Here is a 13,966-nt window from a genome sequence, read left to right as displayed (position 1 = left end):
ATACAATATTATTAGTTTAAATTTAATATTTTATTTATATTTCAAAACATCTGCTTGTACATTGCAGATCAATGAAAGTACTATATTAATAATTAATAATAAATAATTGTAAATCTGTCTACCGATAATGAATAATAATAAATTACCGATAATAAATAATAAACTACCGATAATAGATAATAAATCTATCTACTTATCCATCTATTCATCCATCCGAATACATTTTTTTAATATTTTATTTTATGACCTACAATTCAAATAATTCAAATAATACCTACAGTACAAACTAATCAAATCTGGTTCCAAAATATTTGAATTATTTTTTTATTTAATTTAATTTTGATGTTCATTTCATGTTCTTAGATAGAATTTATACATATATATTTATAATTTTTTATTTTATTTTATTTTTCTTTGCACTTATTTTAAACATTTTTAAATATTTTATTTAGATATTTTAACATTCGTAATATTTGCATCTATAGGAAAATATGACTTTATTTTTTAATGTAATATTTTATTTATTTTTAATTTTTTATCTGTTTGTATTTACCTACCTATCTATCTATCTACCTATCTATCTATCTAATATTTATTTTTATTTTATTTATTTTTTAAATTCTTGATTCTTATTTGCATATATAGGAAAATACTACATTATTTTTATTGTAATATTTGATTTATTTATATTTGTATCTGTTTTTTAATCTATCCATCTGCTATTATTAATTATTGTGTAATATTTCACTTAAATATAGATCTCAATGTTTGATTTTCAAGACATTTTTGTTTGCTTTGTAACTAATTTTGGTTTTGTGTTGGGTCACCCATTTAAATGTTTTTATATATATATATATTTATATATAAATTTCATATATCTGTATCTATCACACTACATAAATATTTTTGTAGTTTATTTATATATATTTTTTTTAAATTTCAATGTTTGCATTTATGTATGTCTATCTATGAAAATGCAATATATAATTTAGATTTAATATTTTATATTATTAATATAATAATTGTACATATTTGCAGATCAATAAAAGTACTATATTAATAACTAATAATAATTTAAGACATTTTAGTTTGCTTTTGTAAAAATTGGTTCGGTGTTGGGTCACCAATTTATAAAAGTCTAATATCTAAAGTTAAAATCTTTAAAAAATATTCGTCGCCACCAAAATCAATCGACGGTGTCCTGCTCTCTCTTTTCCAAGAATGATCCATATTCAGCGAATCTGTAACTGTCAAGCAAATTTCTGTCTTTGTTTTGGACAGCTCTCTTCCCTCTTGTCTTGTGACAAAATCTCTCAAGCCCATCAAAACTGTTTATGAATGTGTTGTCGGGAGGCTTTAAAGGATTCGGGAGAGGCAGTCAGGTATGACAGGGCTCTACTCATCAGCATGCGAGCGTATGAAAACATACTGGGGGACATGAAAGCAGCACACACACACACACACACACACACACACACACACACACACACACACACACACACACACACACTTGTAGGTAAGTTATGAAAAGAGTGGTCCAAGGATAAGTATATTTTTATAGAAATCACAGCTGAGTATTTTGATTCACCTCAGTGTTAATGAAAATAGCATTTATCATGCAGCCACATACAGTATGTGAGTCTACACACACACACACACACACACACACAAAGTGCGTATATCAGATAGAATTGATTGTCCTTGTATGTGGTGCATCGCATACAAAAATGTAAATTTAATTAAAACGCAATTCAATAGCAATTCAACACTTTCCAGCACCAAAATCAGAATCATTTCTCTTTTGGGTCTTTAATTAATACAACATACAACCAGACGGATTTTCAAAAACCCAAGGTCTGTTCCTCCACAAGTGCCAATGGGGGATTATTGAAGAAATTATCTTGTCAAGGACTGAAATACAGAAAGTTATTAAAATCCATTAAGAGGAATTCATGTGAGAACGTATGCACCAAATACCAAAGCAACGTTAAATCCACTAACCAGTCAATGGGGATATGAAATGAAATTGAAATGAGAAAAAGAAGAGGGAAGATATGTTAAAACAAGAATGGCTTGAAATGCTTGGCAAAGTGCTAATGCTGCTTTAAGTGCACTTGGTGAGCGTCTGCTGACGGGTTAACCGAAGATATTACGATGTGTCGCCCATTCAGGATGCCAAAGTAAGCAAAATATGGCCTGAAAAGATCCTTAATTTAACCAATAATTAATTCATTTGAAAAAGACTCTTTTCAGAAATCGGGTACACACTGGTATGATTTATAAAGCTTTACATTAACTTTTAAAGTCTAACATAACGATAACCTACTTTGCTTGCTGTGCTAAATGTTAACACACCAAATGTCTTTTTCTCGACTTAATCCAACAATGAATTAAAATGAAAGTAAAAGGATCAAACAAATATGTCCCCTTTAATTTTATTTAATAATAATAATAATGAAGTTATTCATTAACTACAAATAAGTAGGCCTCTATTTTAATTTTTTATTTCATTTTAATGTTAAGTTTAAATAATAACTTAAATATATCTTTAAATAACCAAAACAAAAAAATCTCAATGTTTGCATTTACTAGCATATTTATATATCTAATTAATTTATAATTTTATTTAATATTATTTACATTTTGTTATTTCATATTTGATAAAAAAACTATGCATTTATTAGCATATTTATATATATATATATATATATATATATATATATATATATAATTAATGTATAATTTTATTTAGTATTATTTACATTTTGTTATTATTTAATATTTTATTTACATTTTGTAATTATTTATATTTATTTTAAAACAATATTTTATTCATATTTTAAAATCTAGAAGTAGAATTTTTTATTTAAGACATTTTTGTTTACTTTTTTTAATTTGATTAAATTTTGATGTTTAATTTCACGAGGTTATTTAAAGAATAACTTTAAATATCATGTTTGTTATCATAGTATTTTATTTAATATTATATTTTATTTATTTCAAACACTCACCAGATATAATAATTTTTATCTAACATTTTGTAATTTAATATTTTATGTAAAAAACTAAATGTTTGCATTCCTATCTCTCTATCTGAAAATACTACAATAATATTTTTATTTATATTTGATATTTTCCTTAAAATTATTTAATTATTTCATATTTTATTAAAAATCAGAATGCTTGCATTTATTTGCATATTTATATATATAAATAAATAATACTTTTATTTAATATTTTATTTACATTTTGTAATTAATACATTATTTAAAAAAATTGCATTGCATTCCTATCTCTCTATCTGAATTTACAATTTTTATTTCATATTTTATTCATATTTTAAAATCACTGTTTTTGAGATTTTAAAATATATATATTTAGGACATCTTTGTTAACTTTTGTAACTTTATCATTAACTACAAATTAATCATGAATTAATTTTCATTTAATGAATTTATTTGAATAACTTAAAATATCATGTTTGTTTATCATAGTATTTTATTTAATACTATACTTTATTTATTTAAAAAAAAAACACCAGATATAATATTTTATTTAAAAAAAAACTCTACATCTGAAAATACTGTTGCAATTTTTATTTCATATTTTATTCATATTTTAAAAATCTCTATTTTTGATTTAAGACTTTGTTTACTTTTGTAAAATAATAATAATAATAATAATAATAATAATAATAGAGTTAACTACAAATGAATCATTTTTAATTTGATTTAATTTTGATGTTTAATTTTATGAATTTATTTAAAGAACTTCATAGTATTACAATAGTTTATTTAATACTATATTTTATTTATTTCAAACACCCACCAGATATAAACCTAAAATAAATAAGAGCATATAATATTTAGTTTGACCACCTGAGCTTGACGATCAACAATATCTGAAGGTTAAGCATCTCTTTTCATTGATCATTTGCTAAAAAAGTAAAAAAAATATTGACCTTTTTAGAAGTTTTGTGGACAGTTTCATAAAACAAACCACAAAAGTTCACATTAGTCAAGTACTGTATAAGCTCTGCCATTCACACCATCTTAATATTATTGAAATACATTAAAAAGTGAAACCCATTCCCTTCTATATATTACAGAGATTCCTACCCTCTTTAAAAGCTCCCAGGTTCCCACTGGTAAGTACAACTTCACTTTGTCATTCATGTGCGTGTAACTCGTAATCATGTTTCTGACTCTGTTGAAAGGCTGCATGAAAGTGTGAGCGAGTCTGTGGTCCCTCCAGAACGTCCTCATATCTTAAAGCAAGGGTTTAACAGAAGGGAATGACTGTCAAAGTAAGGATTCCTCAGAGTGTCAGCACAAACTGAATCATTGATTCAAATACAATACTGCTGAGGTGGTTCCAGTCCTCACAGCCTGATGTGCCCATCAGCAGAATCGCACAGAGCTCCAAAACCAAACAAATATATACACTGACAAATGAGACGTATGGTACGGCAGAGCGGCCCACCACGGGCCATTACAGACTCCACTTCATCTCAGCTCCCTTAAAAATAAGTGATTAATCTGTGATCGCCTCAGTCAACCTTAAAACTCTGTCTTTATGGCTCCGTTCCAACACTCAGTGATAAGACTACATAGACAGCATTTTAAGGCATCTATCTATCTGTCAACCTTGGAGGTCAGAGTCCAAAATAACCATGCTAACCAGGTTAAGTGACCATGTTTAGTAATTTAATGCATGCAACAGACATGTGAAGGTTTTTTTTTTTTTTTTATTAAAAAAAAAAAAAAAAACTACAGTACAAACCAATACAATTTGGTTCCAAAATATTTGTATTATTTTTTATTTGATTTCATTTTGATGTTTATTTCATGTTCTTAGACAGAAAAAAATATTGGTTTTATGTTTTTATGCTTTTTTTAATTAAAATGAAGGGGAAAATAAGAGTATTTTTATATTTTAATTATTTATTTTATTTTTAAAAAGTTGAGAATAATAACTACAAACCAATAAAATGCAGTTCCAAACAATTTTTGTATTTGTAATATGTGACCCTGGACCACAAAACCAGTCATAAGGTTAAATTTTACAAAACTGAGATGTATACATCACATGAAAGCTCAATAAATAAACTTTCTATTGATGTATAGTTTGTTATGATAGGACAATATTTGGCCGAGATACATCTATTTGAAAATCTGGAATCTGAGGGTGCAAAAAAATCAAAAGACTGAGAAAATCACCTTTAAAGTTGTCCAAATTGAGCTCTTAACAATGCATATTACTAATCAAAAATTACATTTTGAAATGTTTACAGTAGGAATTTTACAAAAAATCTTCATGGAACATGATCTTTACTTAATTTCCTAATGATTTTGGGCATAAAAGAAAAATCAAAAATTTTGACCCATACTATGTATTTTTGGCTATTACTACAAATATACCCCAGCGACTTAAGACTGGTTTTGTGGTCCAGGGTCACATATTTATTTAATATTCATGATTATTTAATTTTACCATTGAAAAGAAAACATTTTGTTTTTAAACTGCATTAAGACAAAATTGTTGCAAAATGTCTGATCTCATAAAATAAATCTAAAATAAAACAGCTCATATTAATTTAATTTAATACATTTATTTTAATTATTTCTTTTATTTAAAAAAGTTAAATATTAATAACTACAAACCAATATAATTTAGCTCTAAACTACTTATATTAATCATTTATTTTATTTAAAAAAATAACTACAAACGAATGCAATTTGTTTTCAAACTATTTTAATTTATTTTAATTTTGTTGATTGTTTAATTTTCAAATTTAATTTTAATTTTAACATATTGAAAAGAGTAAATAAAAAAAAGAATGTTTTTAAAATGCATTCAGACTGTGGTTGCAAAAATGTGTGATCTCATAAAATAAATCTAAAATAAAACAGCTCATAATAGTTTAATTTAATTAATTAATTTTAATTCTTTCTTTTATTTAAAAAAAAAAATAAAATATATATATATATATATATATATATATAATGTTTTAAAACTGCATTCAGACAGAGGTCGCAAAAACTTCTGATCTAAAAAAAAAAAGCTAAAATAAAACAGCTCATAATTTAATGAATTTATTGAAATTATTTCATTTATTTAACAAAAAAAGAAAAGAAAATATGAATACCTTCAAACCAATATTCGGTTCCAAACTAATTTAATTATAATTTTTTATTTCATTTAAATTTGATGATTATTTAATTATATAAACATTTCCAAAAATAAAAAAATAAAAAATATCATATTTTTAATATGCTGAAAATTGCTGATCTCATATAATAAAACAAAAATAAAACAGCTTGTATAATAAATGTATATAATTTAATCAATTTATTCAAAAACAACTTGTTTTTTATATTAATATTTTATTTTGCATTATATTTTATTAATCTTGGACACCATATGAAGTAAATCTAAAATAAACAAGCTCATGTAATATTTAGCTTGACCTCCTGAGCTTGACGATCAACATTTTCTGAAGGTTAAGCACCTCTATTCACTGATCATTTGCTGAAAAAGAAAAAAATATTGACATTTGTGAAAAAAGTAAACTTCTACAGCCAGCTTCTTGCAGGTAAATTGCAATCTTGATGGTGCAATGGTTTAAAAGGATGACAGAAGTTAAAAAACAAGCTAAATTTAATGTTCAATCAACTCCTTGAGTACTCGCGACCGGCACAGAAAACAAAAGCAAACACGTTAAATACAGTACGCTCAGCTGTATCACACACTGTTGGCCTAGTGTTTTGTGTTTTTGTCTGGCCTGAAATCCCAGAATCGCCTCTGCTTTTCACTATGATGCTTAAACAAGCACGACGTCTGCCGTCTTTAGCAGTTCCCCGGACACTGAGGGGAAACACGCGAGCTTGTGTAGTACTCATCCCGCTGTGAGTCTGAACACAACATAAAACACAACTTATCTCCCTCACTCATTCCATCAAATCACTCTTTTTCTCGTCTCTCTGACTCTATTTTCTCAGTCCGTACTAAAAAAAAAACCTTCATCCCACATACTGAGTTTGTTCTTTTTCGCCGTTATGGACAGAGATGACACACGACACAAGAAGTGATGAGAAAACTGTGGGGAGGCTTCCAGTAGATTGATTCTCCCATCTCCTCATTCTTTTCTAGTTAGTCTTTTATTGACTACAAAGGTAGGGGCGAGGCACGGGGAGAGGACGGGCCTGGCCTGTTTAATCCTGAGGGCATTGCAGGAAGGTGATCACTTCTTAAGGCCTACAAGGAAATCAGCGGCATGGAGGAGCACTTAAGCTGCTTTAAAACACAGGATGGGAAGAGTTCAGTGCCGCTTCTCACCGGGGAGGACAAAAGACAGACAAAAACAATGAAGACGACTGAAGGAGAAAAAGAGACGCTGCGAGACAGAGGTAATCTGGTTCAGTCAAACGCCATTTGCAACCCGTTTCACTGCCACAGTGTTGTATATTAAAAGGTCAAATGGATATGAAAACAGGATAAAGATTGTGAAAGCAGATGTTGCATTACAGAATAACCATATAAAAAAATACAGTTTGGAACACTAGATTTAGATGGACTTTCTATCCAGTATAGTAGACAAAAACATACAAAAATTGTCACTGAGGTGCTATCTTTTCAAAAGGATCACCTTTTGCACCTAAAGTGTCCATATTGGTACCTTTAGACCAGTGACAGCTTCTGTACCCTTTTTTTCAGAGAGTGTATCTACTATCTAGTAGTACAGTTTTTCAGAAAATGTGTATCTTCTATTACCAAATTGTTTTTTAATATCTTATTTAAGCATAAACTAGTGCTAGTAAATGATTAATTGTGATTAATCACATCCAAAATAAGTTATAAATGACAAAGATTACAAATATTTGCATTATTTATATTCATATAATGTATATTACCTATAAATATGTTTAATATATAAACATAACATTTTTCTTAAATATATACACATGCATGTGTATATTTAAATATACATAATAAATATACACAGTACACACACATAGATTATGTAAACAAAATCTTTTATTTTGGTTGCGATTAATCGCGATAAACACCTAAAAACATCCGTAAAACAAGACAAAAACCTCTTTCTGAAAGCATATCTTTATTTTTTTTTAAACCTATTATCTACATTATTTAATGTTTTAAAGCATAACCCTCACTAAATTTTTGGGATTTATGCTTAATAAAATAATTTATTATTACTAATTTATTATAATTTAAGGATGTTTTCCTTTAAAAAAAAAACATAATTATAATATATTAATATAATAATACTTAAAATAGGATATTTTCAGTGTGAATTTCAGGAAACATACAGCTAATTTACATACACCTTGCAGAATCTGCAATTATTTTTACCAAAATAAGAGGGATCATACAAAATGCATGTTATTTTTTAATTTAATACAGAGCTAAAAGACATAAAAGACGTTTGCGTAATAGTTGAATTTATAAAAATGACCCTGTTCAAAAGTTTACATACACTTGATTCTTAATACTGTGTTGTTGCCTGAATGATCCACAGATGTTTTTTATTTTTTTTTTGTTTAGTGATAGCTGTTCATGAGTCCCTTGTTTGTCCTGAACAGTTAAACTGCCTGCTGTTCTTCAGAAAAATCCTTCAGGTCCCACAAATTATTTGGTATTCAGCATTTTTGTGTATTTGAACCCTTTCCAACAATGACTGTATGATTTTGAGATCCATCTTTTCACACGGAGGTCAACTGAGGGGCTCATATGCAACTATTACAGGAGATTCAAATGGAAGATCATGGATCATGGTAATGAAGATCAGGGTAAATTTAACTTATTTTGTATTCTGGGAAACATGTAACTATCTTCTGTAGCTTCTGAAGGGCAGTACTAAATTTAAAAAATATATATATATGAAAAATGTACACATCTTCATTCTGTTCAAAAGTTTACACCCTGGCTCTTAATGCATTGTTTTTCTTTCTGGAGCATCAGTGAGTGTTTGAGCCTTCTGCAATAGTTGCATATGAGTCCCTCAGTTGTCCTCAGTGTGAAAAGATGGATCTCAAAATCATACAGTCATTGCTGGAAAGGGTTCAAATGCGCAAAAATGTTGAAAAACCAAAGAATTTATGGGACCTGAGGGATTTTTCTAAAGAACCGTCGCATTTGTCAACCACAGAGGGTTAATGGACTTCTAAAGGAGGAAGGTGGTTTTGCTCAGACAGTCTTGCTGACCGTCTGGCCTGCTGCGTAAAGGAAAACAATGTCCTTGATCTGACAACTAACTATTCCAGCGGTTCACTGTGTTATATATCTAATTGTTGGCTCAGTGGATTTCAGGATTTAGATTCACAGATTAAACATTGCACCTGCCGTTTAATACCAACACTACAACTTTTACCGTTTTCCTCAGGCTCCATGTCCCTCTACCCCCGGCCATGTCAGGCAGACAGCAACGGCGATTACCCAGTGTCCTTTGGGAGAGAGAAGAGGACATGCGGTAAGCTCTCACCATACAGCTTAAACTCTATTGCACTTCAAGGCAGATCAGTCGTGTTTATTCAGGGCTAAACCAAATGCTTTTCCAAATGTAATTCTTTCTTTATAGATCTGACACAATGTGAAGAAATAGATATCACAACCATAATAGTTGTGATATGGATCATATGCATCTTATGTTACATACAGGCATCAAAACTAGCACTTGCTAGTTATTTAGTAGTAAATTGGCTTTGGAAAATAAATAAAAAAAATAGCAGTGGGTGTTTATTTTTTTGGCAGAGAAAAATATAAGAAATGCAAATGAGTTACATCTTTTTTTCTGTAATGACACATTTGCATGGTGTATTCCTTCTATTAAGCCAGTAAAATAAAAATATACACTGTTTGTCACACATATGCATTGTTAAAAAAGCTAACTTATACTATTATCACAAGGAGAAAAATATGCATTTTTTTTATTACAAAAATTGAGACAAAATAATATTAAAATGTTATTTTAATATTAAAATCTATTATACATGTATTTAATAGAACAAAAAAATATAAAATTATATATTCAGTTGAGGTCAAATGTTTACACCCCCCTTCCAGAATCTGCAAAATGTTAATTATTTTCCAAAATAAGAGGGATCATACAAAATGCATGTTATTGTTTATTTACTACTGACCTAAATAAGATATTTCACATAAAGGATGAGTCAACAAGAGAAAATAATAGTTGAATTTATAAAAATGACCCGGTTCAAAAGTTTACATCGCCTTGATTTTTAATACTTTTTTTACCTGAATGATCCACAGCTGTGTTTTTGTTTAGTGATAGTTGTTCATGAGTCCCTTGTTTGTCCTGAACAGTTAAACTGCCTGCTGTTCTTCAGAAAAATCCTACAGGTCCCACAAATTCTTTGGTTTTCCAGCATTTTTGTGTATTTGAACCCTTCCCAACAATGTCTGTATGATTTTGAGATGCATCTTTTCACACTGAGGAACTGAGGGACTAATATGCACCTTTTGAATTTGAAAATAAGGGTAAATTAAACTTATTTTTAGGGATGCACCGATACGAATCGGCCGATCATGCTTGCGCGTTTTGTCAGTAAAGCCGGTTCTGTAATCAGCGGTAAATGCCATCAGGTGCGTGATTTCACGTTGAGCCGTATATACTACACACAGCCGTTGTTTACCGACGAGCTGCGCATAGCAATGTTCATTATCAGTGTGAATGTGCGCAGCTCGTCAGTGAACAACGGCTGTGTGTAGTATATACGGCTCAAAGTGATCGGCCGATACGGATCGGTGCATCCCTACTTATTTTGTCTTCTGGGAAACACATAAGTGTCTTTCTGTAGCCTCTGAAGAGCAGTACAAAATGAAAAAATATGATATTTAAGCAAAATAAGAAAAATGTACATGTCTCCATTCTGTTCAAAAGTTTTCACCCTCAGCTCTTAATGCATGGTTTTTCCTTCTGAAGCATCAGTGAGTGTTTGAACCTTCTGTAATAGTTGCATATGGGTCTCTCAGTTGTCCTCAGTGTGAAAGGATGGATCTCAAAATCATACAGTCATTGTTGGAAAGGGTTCAAATACACAACAATGCTGAAAAAAAAACAAAGAATTTGATTTTTCTGGACAGCAGCAGGCCATTTAACTGTTCAGGACAAACAAGAAACTCATGAACAACTACCACTAAACAAATAAACAAAGCTGTGGATCATTCAGGTAACAACACAATATTAAGAATCAATGGTATGTGGACTTTTGAACCTAGTCATTTTTTATAAATTCAACTATTATTTTCATATTTTTCATATTCATATTATTTCACATTTTGCACATCATTTTAATTCCAAAATACAGTATCTTATTTATAAAAAATATTTAGTTTTTTTTTCTACTCATTTCACTTCACCATTGGCAGCTGTGACAAATTTAATTTTGGACACTGCTTACATTTGCATGTCACGTTATCAGCTAACAGGAAGGTTAGCACAACAATGCTGGTTTAGCGCCTGTTTTGATATTAATTTCCGCTTACACCGCCGTCTTCCAGGACTACTTGATCACAGGCCACACGTGTTCCTTCAAGCCTTTACGTTTGCGTGTCAAACGCGTGAGCGCAATGCACAAAGCATCTGGCGCATTAACCTGTTCACCTTCACGCATGTGCAGCACTCGTGAAGTAGGAAAATCCATCCCACACAACAAATCTCTCTGATAATGATGCTTTTTTCATCTGGAAAACCGCAACTTTGTAGCATCTATTACAGAGGAAATGAGTGCTGTTTAGCACTAAACTCTCCTAAATAGCCCCCTGTGAGGCGAGTATCAACACACGGCTGAGCAATGATGATAAAACGCCCACTATACATTTGAGAGGATAAAATATGGAATTAAAGCGTGTGATAGATACGACTTCAGTGGAGTGGGAGAACAAAAAGTAAACTCTAGATAGAGCCGAAAGGTCAGCGGCCGCCGTCGTGTTTGAAAATGATGAGCGACACGTGGAAAGCGTTGGTGGGCTCTCGGAGTCTTTGGCGAGGCCACGCGGAGACTGAGCAAAGAGCCGGCTGTCCGAACACATTTCCAAGTCTGAGAGAGCGACTTTAAAATTAATGAAGGGGGAACTCTGACTTTTAGTCAATGTAAAATTTTCATTAATGTTATTATTCCGTTGTCTGCGTGGTGCTGAATTTATATCACTCCACGTTCTGCGCTCAGAATTTTTATGCCCTGAATCTTTAAAATCACTGGAGTCACGGAGGTGGGAGTGAAAGAAAGAAGGAAAACTTATTTTCTAAACTTCTGTGTGCTGTAGGAAATCTGTATTTTTGTCTTGTTTACCAGGTAAAATATTTAAAAATCCTTTAAACAGAATACATTTACTGAAGAAGCGAAACAGACTTGTTTTCCTAGATTGCATCTTGAATATGAATGCATTTTGTCTTTCTGCACTGGCTGAATTTTTCCACTTATTTTTAATGTTTCTTTTACTGCCAATGCAGTAAGGCGAAATACAAACATGATGATTAATGATTTGAAGATATTTTACATTGAAAATCAGTAAAAAGGTGAATTAATAAGATAGCTCATTCAAAAATGAAAATTCTGTTTGTGTATTTGTGACCCTGGACCACGAAACCTTGAACAAGTCTTAAGTAGCATGGGTATATTTGTAGAAATATCCAATATCCAATACATTGAAATGTTAAAATGACAGTTTTATCTTTTATGCCCAAAATCATTAGATTATTAAGTAAAGATCATGTGCCATGAAGATATTTTGTAAATATATCAAAACTTCATTTTGATTAGTAATATGCATTGCTAAGAACTTCATTTGGACAACTTTAAAGGTAATTTTCTCAATATTTATATTTTTTGAGATTTTCAAATAGTTGTATTTTGGCCAAATACTGTCCTATCCTAACAAACCATACATCAATAGAAAGTGCTTAATTAATCTGCTTTCAGATGATGTCTAAATCTCAATTTCCAAAAATCAACCCTTATGACTGGTTTTGTGGTCCAGGGTCAGATTTATTCACCCTCAAGTTGTTCCAAACCTGTATGAATTTCTTTTAGGTTTTGAATACAAAAGAAGATATTTTGAAGAATGAAAATGGAAAAAATACTATGGATGTCAATGGCTACATCAAATGTTCGGGTACTAACAATCTTAAAAACAACTTTTTGTGTTCACTCATACAGGTTTGAAACTAATTGAGTGCGAGTAAAATGATGACAGAATCCCTTTAAGAATTTTTTTTTTTCAGTGTGGCATTTTTCACAATTAAACAGTCCATTGACATTTGACAACTGAATTTTGCCATATTCTAGCCAACGTCATATTTACAGTATAACATCATATTATGAAGAAAACATACCTGTGGAAACTTTTTCACAAGACGCAAAATACGTACAACCATGTATGTTTTGTGACATATTTGATGTGAAGTGGCGCTAAAAGAGATGAACATACATATGGTATGTTATATGTGATGGTATTGTATGCATCAGGGTTGGGGCCATTCATGAATTGAATTGAGAATGAATGGTAAATTCCAATTCACTTCCTGGAATGGAATTGGAATTGAATTGTAATGTCAGGAAACAGAATTGAAATCAAATAAATTCCATTAAGTTAAATAAAAATAAATAAAACTAAATAAAATAATTTGACTTGATTTGCTTAATAGTATATAGTACATTAAACATTGTAAATCACAAACAACAAACATATAAAAGAAATACAAAGTACTGTATGTTTAGTATGTTAAGCATGATCATTTCACATGCCAAATTTAAGGAAATGATGATAATTCGATGCAATAAAAAGTGAATGAAATACATGAATGAACAGGACTCATTTTTTTGTGAGTTGAGACATATATTATGTGCTAATAATCATATATTGAATGTATAGTAGGCTACATCCAGAAACTTATCACCACTGTCATTCAATTATTAATTCA

Source organism: Garra rufa, chromosome 8 (genome assembly GCF_049309525.1).
Source record: "Garra rufa chromosome 8, GarRuf1.0, whole genome shotgun sequence".
Taxonomy (NCBI): Eukaryota; Metazoa; Chordata; class Actinopteri; order Cypriniformes; family Cyprinidae; genus Garra; species Garra rufa.
This window is presented reverse-complemented; position numbering follows the sequence as displayed.